General features: G+C 43.9%; 1 protein-coding gene across 1 annotated transcript in view; it reads left to right on the top strand.

Moving 5' to 3' along the window:
- CACNA1B (calcium voltage-gated channel subunit alpha1 B) overlaps window positions 1-17,360 on the top strand; it is a 443,201-nt gene that overhangs the window by 10,948 nt on the left and 414,893 nt on the right. The window lies entirely within an intron of this gene.

The following is a 17,360-nucleotide window of genomic DNA, read 5'->3' as shown; positions in this document are numbered from 1 at the left end:
TAGCACAGCTCCACTTGGTATATAGCACAGCCCCACATGGTATATAGCACAGCACCACATGGTATATAGCACAGCACCACATAGTATACAGCACAGCCCCACATGGTATACAGCACAGCACCACATGGTATATAGCACAGACCCACATGGTATATAGCACAGCCCCTCATGGTATATAGCACAGCACCACATGGTATACAGCACAGCCCCACATGGTATATAACACAACACCACATGATATATAGCACAGGACCACATGGAATACAGCACAACACCATGGTATACAGCACCACATGGTATATAGCACAGCACCATATGGTATATAGCACAGCCCCACATGATGTATAGCACAGCCCCACATGGTATATATAGCACAGCCCCACATGGTATACAGCACAGCACCACATGGTATACAGCACAGCACCACATGGTATACAGCACAGTCCCACATGGTATACAGCACAGCACCATGGTATGCAGCACTGCCCCACATGGTATACAGCACAGCACCATGGTATATAGCACAGCACCATGGTATATAGCACAGCCAGCATCCCCCCCAGAGAATGGCCCACAGTCCAGTACTGTTACATAAAAAAAAAACACTCCTCGCCTTCTCCTCGTGCCTGCGCTGCTCTTGGCTCCTGTCTCAGCCTGCTCTGACTTTCACACAGTGAGTGCACGATGACGTCATCCCGCCCCCACAGTGTCAGAGGCAGAGCAGGGAATGATGGGAGAGGGAGCGTCAGCTGACGCTCTCTCCTCCATCATTGCTTTGAACTGTACTGGTATCTATGACGCCGGTATAGTTCAATGCGGAGGCAGGGGAGTCGACACTGGCAGCTGCCTGCCCCTAACGCCGGCCCTGGTCATTTGCTGCTTTCAGTTACATTTCTTTGTTTCTATGTTCAGTTTCTTAAAGGGATTGTCTCTTACTGGACAACCCCTCATAATCAATTCAGGGACTCACAGAAAATAAAAACAACGTACACTAACTTTTCACAGCGGTGCCTTTCCAGCTATCTCAGTGCTGCTATAGCTGGTGTGTTACCCGACATTGTTGTGTCTTCTGAGTGCTGCAGCCAATTGATGGCTGCATGTGTGGCATAAAAATGTCACATGAGCGCTGGGAGATATCGCTGAAATGACGCTGCCGATGCAGGAGATGAGTATAAGCTTTTCTTATTTTACTCAGGGGATTTGAGCATTTAAATAGTGGAAGTGGACAATCCCTTTAACACTGCACTCTTCACATGACCCTCTCAGGGGCGGGCATACCGCCGATGCAACTGCACCAGGGCCCAAAGGTGGAGGGGGGCCCCTGCAGGCAGGGGCGTACTGCCCATAGCGGCAGAGTTTGCAGCCGCTATGGGGCCACTGCGTCAAGATTACGAGCGGGAGTGAGAGGGGCCCCGTGTCATGCAGCATTGGGTCCCTCTCAGTCCCTCCAGTAATCATGAGACTACCCAAAGCCGGGGACAGCATGGAGCACAGAGTTCAGGAGTTCAAAAAGGGGATGTGTCATGCAGAGAGAGACGCTGGCCAATGAACGCTTTCCCCATTACAGTGATGAGAGCACTCACTGGCTGCCGTGTCTGTCCTCCTGCATGGCACGTCCCAGTGGTGAGTATTCAGTGTGTATTCTGATTTCTGCTCCCTCCACTGTGCCATTCTGCAGCATCTCAGAGAAGAGGTCGGGGGAGGAGAGTTAATGCACAGGGCAGCACAGCTGCAGCACAGGGCTGATATGAGTCCTTCATGCTGTGTCCCCATCCCCCACAGTGGGTTCTGCAGCCCTCTTTCTAGTTGAACTATGATGCCTACCTGTTCCAGGACTCATCTGATCACCTGAGGTCATAAATTAGTGTGTACAGTATATGTGTACATCTATGTGTGTGTGTATGTACAGTATATGTATATGTGTGTATCTGTGTGTGCATGTATATATGTATATCTATGTATGTGTGTACCTCTGTGTGTATGTACATCTGTGTATGTGTGTATATATGGTATATGTGTTTGTATATGTGTATATGTGTGTGTGTATGTACGGTATATGTGTGTATGTATGTATGGTATATGTATGTGTATCTGTGTGTGTATGTACAGTATATGTGTGTATGTATGTATGGTATATGTATGTGTGTATGGTATATGTGTGTATGTATGTACGGTATATGTGTGTGTATGTATGGTATACGTGTGTATGTATGTACGGTATTTGTGTGTATGTTCTGTATATGTATGTACGGTATATGTATGTACGGTATATGTATGTGTGTATGTACGGTATATGTCTGTACGGTGTATGCGTGTATGTATATACAGTATATGTGTGTGTTTAAGTACAGTATATGTAGAGCAGATACCAGAAGATACAGACACCAAGCATATAATGTAATATAATATATACATGGTTGGGCTCTGCCAATTCCATCAGTAATCACGTAACTACGAGGAGACGCTCTGCACATTTGCTGTCATGTGCCAACTAGAGAGTCAGCCATGTCTGCAGTGTTCTATTCACTAACATAGCTGACACTAGTTGTCACCTGACTGCGCTGGAACCAGCAGAACCAATGCTAGCGGATATGTATATATTTGTTACACACATGCATACAGTATATATATTTATATCTCCATCTCAGTGAAAAAATATAAATATATATATTTTTTTTAGCGGTGTGGGGGCCCAAATAGAGCTTTTACTAGGGGGCCCTGTGATTGCTATGTACGCTCTCATCATAAGCAGCGTACCAAGCAAGAGGGGGGCCCCAAACACATTTCTTGCACAGGGGTGACAAGCTGTCAATGTCCGCCACTGTGCCCTCAAGACATAATCATGTTGGCATACAGACAGCTCAGTGCAGAATGTCCAACTGGGCCCCACCTATCACAGGTACTTCCTAGTACCGATATTATCACTTATTTTGCTGTTTACTAGATCTCTGCTTGCTGTCAATGAATGAAACGTTCTTGTATACATCTTGTTCTATTCATGTCTGACTAATGGTAAATGGGCTTGATACAAGAGGGATCTGGTACACTGTTAACTTACTGTGCACTTGTGCCATGCTGGCCACAGCGGCCCTTTGTTGGCCATGGCATCTCTTTGTTGGCCACTGAGTCTCTTTGTTGGCCACGGTGTCTCTTTGTTGGCCACGGCAGCCATTATATTCAATGGCGAGGAATGTGAAATGCTAAACATATTCCATATTGCCTCACAATACATAAGCATCTCTGCTCTTATATATTGGAGCAGATTTACGAAATCTGTCTAACATTAAAACCGTCGTTTTGCAGGTTAGATAGTTTCCATAAATCCGCCCCATTGTGTCCTATTATTCCCATTTTATAACTGTATTAAAACTGAGTGGTTGCCCATAGCAACCAATCAGATCCTGGCTTTCATTTTCTAATCTGCAATGGGAATGTGAAACCTTGATTATGATTGGTTGCTAATCTCATCTCCACCTCCTATACAATGATGTGACCAATCATCTTATGTTTCTCATTTCTAAAACCCTAGCTATTGCCCTTAGCAGCCAATCAAGTCACTTAATTAATTTCCAGGAAAACTATATATAGCGTGTGTGTGTGTATATGTGTGTGTATGTGTGTGCGTGTGTATGTGTGTGTGTGTGTGTGTGTGTGTGTGTGTGTGTGTGTGTGTGTGTGAATCATCCAACTCTATCCCATTCAAAATTAGAGAAACAGATTTAAGATTGTCCTGTCCGAAAAAGTCAGATTTATCAAAGCATAAAATTATTTAAGATGTACATTAGTCACACTCCCTCCTCCTCTAAAATAAAGTTCAATCAAAACACTATATATATACCCAATAGCACATAGGTCAAACTCTGGCCCAAATGGTGAGAATATTTGGCCCGCAACAGCGAGCGGGTTCCCCGAGTACATTTGGCTTGGTCCCCCTCCCGGCATCACACTTTGAACTATATTAGCATCCTATATGCAGATACAGTTGAAAGCAATGATGGAGGAGGGAGAATCAGCTGATGCTCCTACTCCCATAATTCTTCCTCTGCGTCTGACATCTCTGTGTAATGGTCTTGATTACGTCACTACTAGAGATGAGCAAATTTGTTCGGTTTTTGTGCCCGAATCTGATTTTGACATATTTGTGCCATATTCGACCACTATTCATGCTGAATGTATGATAATGATTGGTTCTGAACATATTCGGTAATTTCTACTTCCACTGACTCTAAATGACGTTCTGCTGTGTTCGACGAATATTGCAAAAACAATATTCGATGCCGATCGTATTCGGAATCCGAACAAATTCGCTCATCTCTACAACATGCCCCCTGTACCGAGTTGTGCAGAGGATCTGAAGACAACATGAAAAGACCAGAGCAGAGGTGAGTACTTATTTTTTTAATGTGAGACCTATTATACTGTTTGGAACACTAAGTGGACCCATTATTCTGTATTGGGCACATTGTACTGTGTGGTGAACTATGTGGAGCACTTTATACTGTATGAAGCTGTCATGGGTTTACCACAACAGAGAGGAGCCAGAAGACCGCAGCATCCGATTTCTCCTACTCCTGCACTGATTAGACGCACTTCACCTTCATATTAAAAGTTTCTTTTGGCAGTGCAGGGATTAATCTGCTCTGTGGAGAGCTCTTGGAGCTAAGGCTTTCAGCTGTGCACTGTTAGACACTCCCATGTCTTATATAAACTAGGCCCTGGCTAGCACTCATTGTCAGATAGAGCTTATTATGCATGGCTGGAGGTTGTTGGTGTTTGTTATTGGAGAAGGCATTTGGAGGATTTATCTGTGATTGTTGCTACGTTTTGCATGTGTGATAATTCCCTTTCTTCTCCTACTTTTGTTTAACCTCATCCTCCACTCCCCAGTGTTTACCTCTGTTGTCTGTGTGTATATTTGTATGTTTGGTATTTTTTGTTATTCCTGTTCGTACTACCTTGTTAGTCTTGTTGGTGTATTATGGTACACTACTACTCCCCTCTTCCCTGGGTGGGGGAAGGGTACAGATTGAGGGCGGATTCAGGAGCTAAGTCAAGGTCTTTGGCCCCTGTGTCTTCACTATCAGAAGTAATCCAGGGAACAGAGCGAGCTAGGGCATCCCTAGTGTTAAGGACAGGGAAGGAGCCCCTGGTCTTGGGACACCAGACAAGAGCTGTGGCAGAAGCACTATGTGGGGTGCCTTATATTGCATGGAACACTATATAGGACAAATTATACTGAATTGAGCACTACATGGGGCCATGATACTGTATGGAGCACTGAAGTGCCATTATACTGTATGGAACACTGTGGGGCCCACTATACTGTATGGACCACTGTGGGGCCCATTATTCTGTATCGGGCACTATGTGGGTGCATTATACTGTGTGGAGCACTATGTGGGGCCATTATACTGTATGGAGCAATATATGGGACCATTATACTGTATAGAGCACCATGTTGGGCCATTATACTGTATAGAGCACTTTTTGTGGTCATTATACTGTATGGAGGACTATGTGGGGCCAATATACTGATGGAGCAATATGTGGGGACATTATACTGTATGGAGCACTTTTGTGGCCAGTATACTGTATGGAGGACTACATGAGGATTATAGTTAGAGAATCATATTGTGATGGGGTCTTTGTTGAAGGAATTGAGGGGGAGGGTACAGCAGTTTCATCATACCGTGCATGTGGAGGAATTCACTGTGGTAGTATCATACTGTGTTTGGGGATACTTTTGTTTGCATCATACTTTATTATCTGTATTATTCAAGGTTTTTATCCTGTGCTGTTACATATTTAAATTAGGCCATTTGGCCATATGCTTTTTACTGCTCTTATATAACATATTCTATTTTTCTAATATTTTATTCTAAGATCTATTAATTAAAATGTGCTTTGTTCTTTACATCCCCTTTAAGTTTGTTTCCATATAAAAAAAAATCACCGTTATATTTGATGATAAGGCAAAACTTCAATTGTAGACATTTTTTTTTATAAATATCAAGGATGTCCGCAACTTTGTCCAAGTTTTTCATTTTGGCCCTCTGTGTATTTGAGTTTGACATACCTGACCTATAGTTATATCAATAAAATGTCATCTGAGGGGCAAAAAAATTATGAAACAAAAGTGCAAAACAATGAAAAATGTCATGGTGATTAAAGGGTTATGTATTGGCACGGGAGGGAGCATTTACGCCCAATGATTTGTCCCAAAAGAGCCAATTTGACAACTGACAGCCAATCAGATTCCTGTTATTATTGCACTCTACCAACTTAAAGGGACTTTCCATCGAATATGGTGGACACTGCCAATCCAACCTCAGGGACCCCCATTGATCCTAAGAATGAAGGGGATAATGTACTGTGTCCAATTCCTGTTTTTTTCCTGCACACGGGCGTCCAGCGGAACTTAAGAAAAGACCCACTCCAGTAAATGGGGCCGATGCAGCAGCCTGCACAGACGGGAGGCCAGGGGCCACTGTGTACGAAAAACAGTACTGCGTACACGTCATTCTCAGGATTAGTGGGGGTCCCAGAGGTTTGACCACCACTGATCATAAAGTGATGGCATATCCTATCTATGGGAATAGCTCTTTCGCCTCTTTCCCCCTATGGCTAATTTTCGCGTTTGTGCTTTTGTTTTTTTTCCTCCCCTTCTTCCAAGAGTCATAACTGTTTTTATCTTACTGCTGACATCATTGTATGAAGGTTTTTTTGTGAAATTAGTTGTAATTTTGAATGACACCATTATTTTTACCATATAACCTACCAAAAAATGGGGTAGGGAATCGAAGTGGTGTGAAATAATGAGAAAAAACCTGCAATTGCACCACTGTTTTTTGGGTTTGCTTTATGGAAAATGAACTGGCAACATGATTCTCCAGGTCAGTACTATTACAGCGATACCAGACTTACAAGGAATTTCTTTTAGATTTTAGCAATAGAAAAATTCCTAACTTTGTAAAAAAAAAATTTGGTTTTGTGTTTTCTTAGACAAATGACTTTGTATTTTTTTCAGCAATGGAAGTCTTTAGGGCTAGTTTTGTGTGCACCAAGCTGACATTTGTATAGATGCCATTGTGGGGTATGTGAAACGTTTTGATCACTTTTTATATTTTTTTTTTTGGAAGGGTGTGGCAGGCCCCACATAAACCAACAATTCTGTGTCCAATCAAGGCTAGACGGAGAGATATGTTGTCCTGGTATGTACCCCGGTGCTAGTTGCCAGAGATGGTGCTAACAAGGAATTCTGCTGTGGGTATAAGATACAGGACTATGATTTTGGTTGAGAGGGGTAATTTGGTCCCAGTGTAAAAAAAAATGTAACAGGACAGACACCTACAATACCAGAATCCCAAGGCCAAATTCTGGGATCCCTAACTTGCTATCTTGGAAATATCCCTTTATGACCCCAACATGGCACCCACAGTGGTTCTGATATACTGAATTGTTACCAACGCTGCATGTGATGTGATGCGGCTTACAGGGTAGAATTTCTCATTTAAGCTTTCAACGGCACTTTTCCTCCTCTTCTTGCATCCAACGGTGTCATCCTGTTGTCACAACAATTCTCCTGTCTGAAAAATGACAGACTTGTAAAAGAGCAAAGAGTAATGTCTGCAGAAAAAAAAAAAACAGGCTGCCTTCAGGTAAAGAAGAGACCAGAGAGAGGGAGAGAAACAGAGAGAGATGATGGGATTTTTCTGAATATCTACAACCAAAATTCAATAATTGTGACCCCAAAAAAGTCTCCTCTGGATAAAGGTGATAGAATGGCCGTTTCGTGCTGGCCGTAGACAAAAGATAGAGGTCAGTCCATTTATAGCGAGATGTTCCATACAATACTTTTTACTTGTGTTAAAGAAACAATTAAAGAAGAAAAGGTAAAAAGTGGGCCTTGTTGGCTCTTATTTTACGCTCACTGCTTATTTCACTCTGTTTTGTTTTTTTTCTTTTAAAATCCTCTAAACAATTTTAGATTTTTTTATTTAGTACAATTTTTTATGGTCTTTACCAAGAGGGTGTTTCTCGCAAGGTAATAATGCAGATTAGTCTAAAGACACGCCCCAGAGGATCCTGTGAGCCACACCTCCTTGCTAAATACCATAAGAAAATTAGCACTAAATAATAATAAATTTAAAAATGCATAAAACAACCTGAATACTCAGGGGAGCAGTGGGAATAAAATAAGAGAAAAAATGTTCACTTTTAACCTGCAGACATATTGTTAAAGGATATGATCACACATTGGAGACATTTTTTTTCTACCTAAATGTACTAATGCATTAATTTAAAAATAATTTTTGCTATTGGGATTTATTACAATTTTTGAACCATTTGGCTTCGACCTGCTGCTAGTTTCCATGCAAATTACTAGCTGCCATGCAAACAAAAAAAAAAGGAATAATTTCTGCTGTTTGATTAGCGTTGTCAGCTCGGTTGTTACACAGAACAATCTGTTTTATGGGCTCAGAGACAAGGCAAGAGGAAAACCCCAAAGCTGTAGATTGTTAGGAAAAGAGAGTGATTCGCCATTAATGGGATTAGCACTTGAACCCCCGCTGTGCCATGCTATGAATGGCATTGAGAGGATAGACAAGAGAGCTTCTGATAGGCCATCATGTCCTGACTCATCTCTTGGAACGAAAATATCTGCATTGAAATGTACTGTGTAACTGCTGCCCTGTTTTTCTTACACGCACCAAAATATTCCTCCCGCAACAGCAGGTGGTACTTTGGCTAGGAACTCAGGTTAATCATTAAGCGCAGTACAGAACAGTATGCTGCTTCTAGGTCTGCCAGGCCACAGTCTGACCGCTGACTAGGGATCTAATGCCGAAAAGAAATATTTTTGCACTTTTTGAATTTGGGTTTGGACTTATGCCTTGCAAATATTCCATTCCTATTTTGTTGATGGCAAATAATAAATCTGACATATTTCCATAACTAAGGGATAAAGCCAATGTTGCAACAATGTCACCAGGACATAGACCTAGTATTAAAAGAGTATTAAGCTGAGTTCATATGCTACATATTTGCTGCACCACAAATCTATACTGCTCAAAAAAATAAATGGAACACTATTCCATTTGCAACAGGCTGTTTGTGTTCCCTTTATTTTTTTGAGTAGTATACATCAAATGATACTACAATACGGAATATTTTGCGCAGAGAAATGGGCACACTGCAGAATTACACCACAATGATGGAATTTTATGAAATTTTACCATGGTTTTTGCTCCCTTTAATAACCAGAGAAATCTGCGGTAAATTAGCAGTGACATTCGCTAATTTATATGTGAAATCGCTCTGAATTTAAGATGAGATCCACATAGAAAACTTCCAGCACATATGGATTTGGCATGACTTATGGATATGGGATGGACCCCCACTCCATCTTAAAACCACCATAACGACAGTAAACCTAGGCACTAGAATAAATACACAACACATTATTTTGGTTGTCAAAATGGCCACAGCTTTATTTAAATCACAGGATTAAAACAATCACAGTAGGAGTCAGGTGAAGTGCTAGTACATTGGGATTCACAAGTACTGTGATATCCCCAGCTGTCTGACATACAGAACCAGGACAGACAGCCATAAAGGGGCGGCATGCACTGGCTTGCCATTCAAGCAGAGCCAGTAAACTTTCAGGGCACCAATGACCCTATTATCCTCACTCCTGCGCTTAACCACTGTGCCCGCCCCTGATTGACGTTACCATTACAATGTCCTTGAGACTGGCCACCAAAGCTGAGCCTGTTCACCACCATGAGGTTTTACATCCTCTATTACTATAGCTCCCATCAATAAAGCTTATGCAATTCTAATTCATTTTTACAATTTTCCCACATATATATATATACACAGTATGTATATACACTGCTCAAAAAAATAAAGGGAACACTTAAGGTACTGTCACACTAAGCGATATCGCTAGCAATATTGCTATAACTTGTGACGTTATAGCGATATTGCTAGCGATATCGCTGTGTCTGATACTTTACTTTCCTCCGACCGCTCCCCCGCTGGTTATCGCTGATCGCGCGAGAACGTCCTGGACTGTTTCTCGTCGTCAGCTTCCTGTGGCGCATCCTGTGGAGAGACGAGCGACGCGTGGAGCCGGGCGGGAGGACGCAGGATCGCCTAGTGTGACAGGTAAGTAGCGACCCCCGTCCCCAGCAATGTCGCTGGTGAGATCTGCCTGTGTGGCAGCTCACTAGCGACCACTTAGCGATGCACCAGCGATCCTGACCGCGTCATATCGCTGGTCGGGATCGCTGGTACATCGCTAAGTGTGACAGTACCTTAAACCAACAGAATATATCTCCAAGTAAATCAAACTTCTGTGAAATCAAACTGTCCACTTAGGAAGCAACACTGACTGACAATCAATTTCACATGCTGTTGTGCAAATGGAATAGACAACGGGAAATTATTGGCAATTATCAAGACACCATCAATAAAGGAGTGGTTCTGCAGGTGGGGACCACAGACCACATATCAGTACCAATGCTCTCTGGCTAATATTTTGGTCACTTTTCAATGTGGCTCAGGTAGTGCAGCTCATCCAGGATGGCACATCAGTGCGAGCTGTGGCAAGAAGGTTTGCTGTGTCTGTCAGCGTAGTGTCTAGAGGCGCTACCAGGAGTCAGGCCAGTACACCAGGAGATGTGGAGGGGGCCATAGGAGGGCAACAACTTACCTGAGACACTTGTGTGGGTTGTAGAGTCTGTCTCATGCTACCACGAGTGTGAAAGCACAACCAACATTCAAAAGTGACCAAAACATCAGCCATAAAGCATTGGTACTGAGATGTGGTCTTTGGTCCCCACCTGCAGAACCACTCCCTTATTGAGGGTGTCTTGACAATTGCCAATAAATTCCATCTGTTGTCTATTCCATTTGCATAACAACATGTGAAACTGATTGTCAATCAGTGTTGCTTCCTAAGTGGACAGTTTGATTTCACAGAAGTTTAATTTACTTGGATTTATATTATTTCTTTACCTGTAGTCATTCAGTGGAAACCTTAAATGGGAACTGTAATTTCAACCAACTTTGCATAAATCAACAGTACACACAAATATAAGAAATCTGCTTCCTTCTGACTTATAATACACTTCTTCTTCCTATCCCCCTGTCTTCTAAATGCACCATCCTCCCTGAAAATCAGAACAGCCAGGCAGCTTGCTATGGCAGCCCATTATACTCTATGGAGAGGGCAGGAGGGAGGAGCAGAGTTAAGAAACAAGCAGAGGGAGACGCAGAAAGATTGTGCTAAACTTCAGTCACAGTTGATTGCAAATTACAGATAAAGCCCACAGAGAGGAAAACTGGTAAAACTCATATAACAGCCAGAAATAGTTACCCTTAAAATTAGTACTGCTCATTTTAGGGGCACGCAGGTATTCAGTGTGGCAAGCTGCAGATCTGAAACAAGCCATGAAATGTTACATCTGTTGCTGATCATTTGCAGATTTGATGCAGATTTTTCCAGCTGACTTTCTTTGGAAGAACTTGTCTGCAATGAATGAATAACACAAGCAATTCTGTGTTGGCGATTTTTGATGCAGTGATTCACAGCAAAATCCACATATGTTATAAAAAGAAAAACAGTGTTTTTAATTTTTGCTTCACTTTTTTCAGCTTCAAAGTGAAATCTGTCAAAAAAATTCTTACACTTATAGTGAAATGTATGGTAAATCTGCAACTACTGTAAATAGACACCAAAATCTACGCAATTCAGTGTGGACTTTTCCGTGGATTTGAAGTCAATCTGACGTGCATGTACTTACTGTCAAGGTCCCACCGCTATGCCACGGACGGAGGGATGTGACGCACTGCCGACACACTGCTATCACAGGCACAAGGGGGGCTTATCTTAGTTATCCCACCGCTGGCACCATGTGATAAAAACAGTAAGCTAGTCTTGCCTTAACAATTTATCGCAGGGGGATTATTTTGGTTGTCCCGCCACTGCCCACAATAATTCACAAAACTTTTCAGTTCCACTTTGGAACTCGCAGCTCTCCGGCGCCCCCTTAACCTCAGGTCAGTCAGGGAACTACACCTGGGATAATTGGTCACCGGACGGCTGCTTCAATGAGGACTGGCCACCCAGCACGCTGCACTAAGGGAATTATAAAATGCTCTGGCCGCAGCCACCCAATTAGTTTATAAACTCCCTTCCATCACTCTCAGCAGTGCCCAGGGCGCAGATCAAACTTTGCCGCCACCAGTTTTATAATTTATTCCAAAAAAGGCGGGCAGTGATTACACAGATAAAAGATGTTACAAAGTTGAGACATTAGATATGTACAATGCAAATATAAAATAAAAGGGATTAACATAGAGATTCAACACTTACAGTTGCTTAGATGGTCTTTAGGCTAACCATGTGGGGAGGCAGGGCCACACGTCGCCCTGCATCTGGGGTCCTTTTGGCATCAAACCTCCAGCTCGAATGACTGATTTTTGGGAGGGAATACCTTATAGCTTTGGGTTTGTGACATCATAAAAGGGGCCATCTGGTATGTTCCTCCCCCTTCTCTAGGAGTTACAATTCTGACTACAAAACTTATAATGACTATATCTCGCAGAGGGTACCTCGTATAAACATGCAATAGTTAAAGACCAAACATGCAGTAATTATATCCCACCGTTTAGGAGAAATCCAGTTCTCGGTTTCTGTGGGTGCTGGAACCATCAAAATTATGGGCCAGAACGCTGGGTTGATGCATTTTGCAGAAATGTTATTTTCATGTCTCTGCCGTGTATGGTTTTCGAGATTCAGCCTCTTGAATATTACCCATACTTATATCCAGCCGCATGGTGCTTCCAACAAAAGAAATCCTTTCCTGGCTAAGGGGGGAAGGGGAAAGAATCCTCACTGGGATCTTAGATTTCACAGAGCTGTGGGTGAGGAAGGGGGGTTTGCAGCCATGTGACAGGCAAAGTTTCAGAGAATGGATGATTCTGGAAGGTTCCAGAAGTCATATCTTACTTATGATTACACTTACTACACTTACTATTCACTGACTGCTAGCAAGGGTCCTTGAAAACAGAGCTGAACCCTGAGAAACTGATAGAGAAAGTTTATTGAAACTTTGAATAACTTTTCTTTTCACAAACTAAAGCTACAATACTTTAAGGGTATGTGCACATAGTAGAGAAATCTGCTGAAAATATGGAGTGTTGGCAGGAAAAATACTGTGTAAATTATTCACGTCTCTGATGCGTTTTACCCATTCATTGCAAAAATTCTGAAAGAATTGATGAGCTACAGATTTGAAATTGCTTAAAGGAAAAAATCAGCAACATGTGTATGAAGTTCCAGAGATCTCATTCTCTTTGCTGGTACTGTAAAACGCTGATTTTTTTTTCACAGTAAAACCGCGCTGGAAAATTGTGTCAAAAACGCAACATGTAAACATACCCTTCCAAGCCCCAAACATTTCCACACAGATTACCATGTCCGCTTCCTCGCACTCAAGATCTCCGGGCTGTTGCATCCCCCATGATTTGCTTAGTATCCACTGTGATTCCAGTTCATTTTGTTATTTTCCCACTGTAAAATCCAGAGCATCAGAAACCAGATTTAAGGAATTGTACATGTTATCATCCTTCATACAGTGACATACATTTGGAGACTCCCATATTTTGCTGGAGCACGTGAGGTTTCGCACTGAACATAAAAGCTATCTTTTCTTTTTCTTTTCCTTTTTTTTTCGTTTTTTTTTTCTTTCGCTAATAGCTTGTGGGTTTCATCCCTGCCACAGCCACTTAAAACAGTCACAAATTACCTTCTGATATAAAGTTCCTCTAGAAGAAAACAGCTCCTTCCCATCACGCCTGAACCTCTTACAGAGGCTTTCATTTCAGCGGAGCCGCAAATTGCATTAACCCTTTCCCCGCGGGGCGAACAATCAGGGCAGAAGAAAGCGATAACATGATTAATAAACTTGAGATTTGTAAGTAATGAAATCCTTAACCTGCTCGATTCCAGGTGTACCTAGTTGTGAGCTTGTGTGTCTGCGTTATTCTCCACTGGCTCCTGGCTATAAAAAGGGACTCCCGCTGTTGCATCCCATCATTTGTACAATGGATGTCCTTGGGTCGCCCTCACACCCAGGGCAGCGGGGTACTCGGTACCGGGCCGGTGTCAGGGGGGAAGGTGTCACAGCAGCAGTGACCAGGTCCGTGGCCCTGGGCGGCCAATATCCATGGCGGTGATGTTAATGGTGTTAAAGTTTATTTGAATAGTTCGTGACGCCACCCGTGGTGTTTGGCAAGGGACATGGTAAGCCAACGCTGCATGCAGCTCTACTGGGACTGATGGTGTGGTGCAGCAAAGATGGTATAGCTCCCCACAGGTGGAGCTGTAGTCCCAGGGCAGTGTAGGTGCAATGGATGAGGAGAGGCGCAGAATGGTGTAGATGCTGGTACCCAGATATAGCAGTGCTGAAGGTGTTAGCGGCGAATGAATGAAGGACACCAGGGCTTGCAGTTTCAAAGCTTTACTCACAGTTCGTGGTACCTACTGGTGCCTGCCTCCGTGCCGTGTCCTCCGGGGCAGAGACTCAATCAACCTCCTGGGCAAGTCAGGGTTCTCCTCTCCAACACTCCGCCAACATGTGCCTTTCCTGAATGACTCCTCTATTGCGCCTTTTAGTGTGAAGAACTCCAGTACCGTAGTTCTCTGGAATTCCTCCTATCAGATGTTCCTAGAACCTTACTTGTATGACAGACAGCTGTAGCCTCTATTGGGGACTCCCTCTCAGAAGTCCTGGCTCTCTATCCAGTTGCTGTTGTGTCCCAAGTCTGTCATGGGAGTAGTGCATTTACAGCCAACTACTCCGCCGGTGTCTGCTGCAGAACCATAAGTGTCCATACAACCTTGGGGACCGGGCCCTGGCCTTGTGCTGAGAACCTATAGGCAGGGTACTCTTTCAACCCACAACTCCTCTCTGTTCTCCGACTCCTTCGTTCCGCGCTGTTCCTTCTCTCTCTTTTGGAAGCTGAGGTTGCAGGTCTACGTCCTTCTCTTTCTCTTCTCTTTCCCGTGCCAGCTGGCTCAGATCACTGAGGCAGCTGCAGCACTCTCTTTCTAAACTGAACTCAAACTGAACTCAAAACTGAACTTCAGAACTGAACTTCTCTGGGACTCACCCCAGACTGACCTTCTGTCAGACTGACCTACTATTCTCTACTTTCCCCTTCTTTTATACTAACTCCACCCACCTCCCAGCACATCTCGTGTTACGAAGCAGGGTTCCACGAAGGGTGCTCTGCTACCCCCAGCCTGAAACTGCTAGGCAGACCTACTGAACTATCCTGTGTGTGGGATGCAGGTGTTGGAGTGTGGAAAGGAGTTCCCAACTTACCTAGGTGGTGGGGCACTACAACTTAGGAGAAGGTGCAGTACCTCTGTGGCGACTGAGCCTCAGGGGCGCCACATCCTCCCCTATCTGCCCCTATATCTCGTAGCAGTGATATGATGCTCCAGCCGTCTGCTGACGTTATGGGATTGTGCATAGTGGACACTTGTGCTGGTCCCTATAAGCAATAGTAAAGGGCTTCAGTTGATCCAGATTTTTCATGACCCCATTATCAGTGGCATTGACCATCTCTATAGTATATAAGCCCTTTAAAGGGTTATCCGGGGCTATTTTTTTCTCATGGGGCTAAGAACTGACAGGAAAGTCGTTGTTAACAATCTGTATGTTCTGACTGGACCACTCCTGCCAGACATTCTGCTGCTTCACGTCAATAGAGAAGCTCTTCCTCTTCTGGGCTGCTCTGTCGATGAGACATGATAGCTGACGTCAAGCTGATTGACATCTGGTTCCCTGCAGTTATTCTGCAGGGAGCCAGCTGTCAATTAGCATGACATCAGCAGTGACTCCTGTCAACAAAGCTGCACGGAGGAGAAGAAGATGCTCTGTCGACGTGATGTCATCAGAAGCTGCAAAATCTTTGGCAGGAGCATTGTGTGACAACACTGAGTCGGCAGAGATCGGTGTTGGGCAAAACAGGAAGGTAGTAGTGATGAGCGAGTGTGCATGGATAAGGTGTATCCAAGCATGCTCATGTCCTAATCGAGTATTTTTGGTGTGGTCTAAAAAAATGCTTGAGTCTCTGCACTTACATGTCTCGCAGCTATTCGACAGCCGCAACACATGCAGGGATTGTCTATCAAACAGGCAATCCTTGCAAGTGTTGTGGCTGTTGAACAGCTGCGAGACTTGCAGCTACGGGGACTCGAGCATTGTTTTTGAGCTCGCCAAAGATACTCGATTAGGACACAAGCATGCTTGGATACATCCATGCACGCTCCCTCATCACAAGCAGGTAGGTAAGTCCTTAGGCCAATAAGAAAAAAATAAAATGGTCCCGGATGATCCCTTTAAACAAGGCTAGCACTTTGCTAGCCCAAATTACCACCCTCTTTCCCACCCATGCTTAGCGAAGTTTTATTATGGAGCCCACTAGATTCATAGTCCCAGATTGCTTAGCACATTATTATTTTTTTAAGCCAACCAAACATGCCCCAAATCATTGGTTATTGGCTCAGCAGAATAAATCACCGCCAGTGGGAAAGATGAGCTTCAATTCCTCCGACACCGCTGATTTCCTGGAAGAAATGGGATGGGACATGTAGGAGACCAACCTGCCTCCATGAAAAAGAAGAAATGTAATGTTGTGGCGCCCCTGAGGGTTCAGTCGCCACAGAGGTACTGCACCTCCTCCTGAAGTGTGGTACCCCACCATCCAGGCAAGGTGGAGACACCTGACCACACTCCAACACCTGCATCCCACACAATGTAGTAGTGTAGCAAAGCACCCTTTCGTGGCTCCCTGCTTGGAACACGAAGCGTGCTGGGAGGCGGTTGGAGTTTAGTTTGCACTAAAAGAGCGGGAAGAGGATAGGATTTGGTCATTTAGTCACAGGAGTCTGACGAGGTCAGTCTGTGAAAGGAGATCCCCTGAGTGGGATGGATGAAGGAAGTGCTGCAGCCGACCTCAGTGATCTGGGTCCGCTGGCACAAGAAAGGAATATCGAAAGAAAGCCTGACTCTCCATAAGAAAGAAAGAATTAGTACGGAACGTGAGGAGAATAAGAGAACCAAGGATTAGGGTTAGAGGAGAATCCTTACCAAGTTCTAAGCACAAGGCCGGGGTCCGGTCCCCGAGGTTGTATGGATACTAATGGTCCTGCAGCAGACACCGGAGGAATAGAAGTAGTGACCACTTTATTCCCCCACCAGACTTGGGGGTACAACAGCAATGTGTGTGAGGCGGGACTAGGTAGAAGGAGTCCCCGAAGTAGGCTACAGCAGTCTGCC

Source organism: Dendrobates tinctorius, unplaced genomic scaffold, assembly GCF_039654945.1.
Source record: "Dendrobates tinctorius isolate UK_male_01 unplaced genomic scaffold, ASM3965494v1 ptg000120l, whole genome shotgun sequence".
In the NCBI taxonomy this organism is placed as follows: Eukaryota; Metazoa; Chordata; class Amphibia; order Anura; family Dendrobatidae; genus Dendrobates; species Dendrobates tinctorius.
The sequence above is the reverse complement of the archived record's forward strand: the minus strand, read 5'-3'. Positions and strand labels throughout refer to the sequence as shown.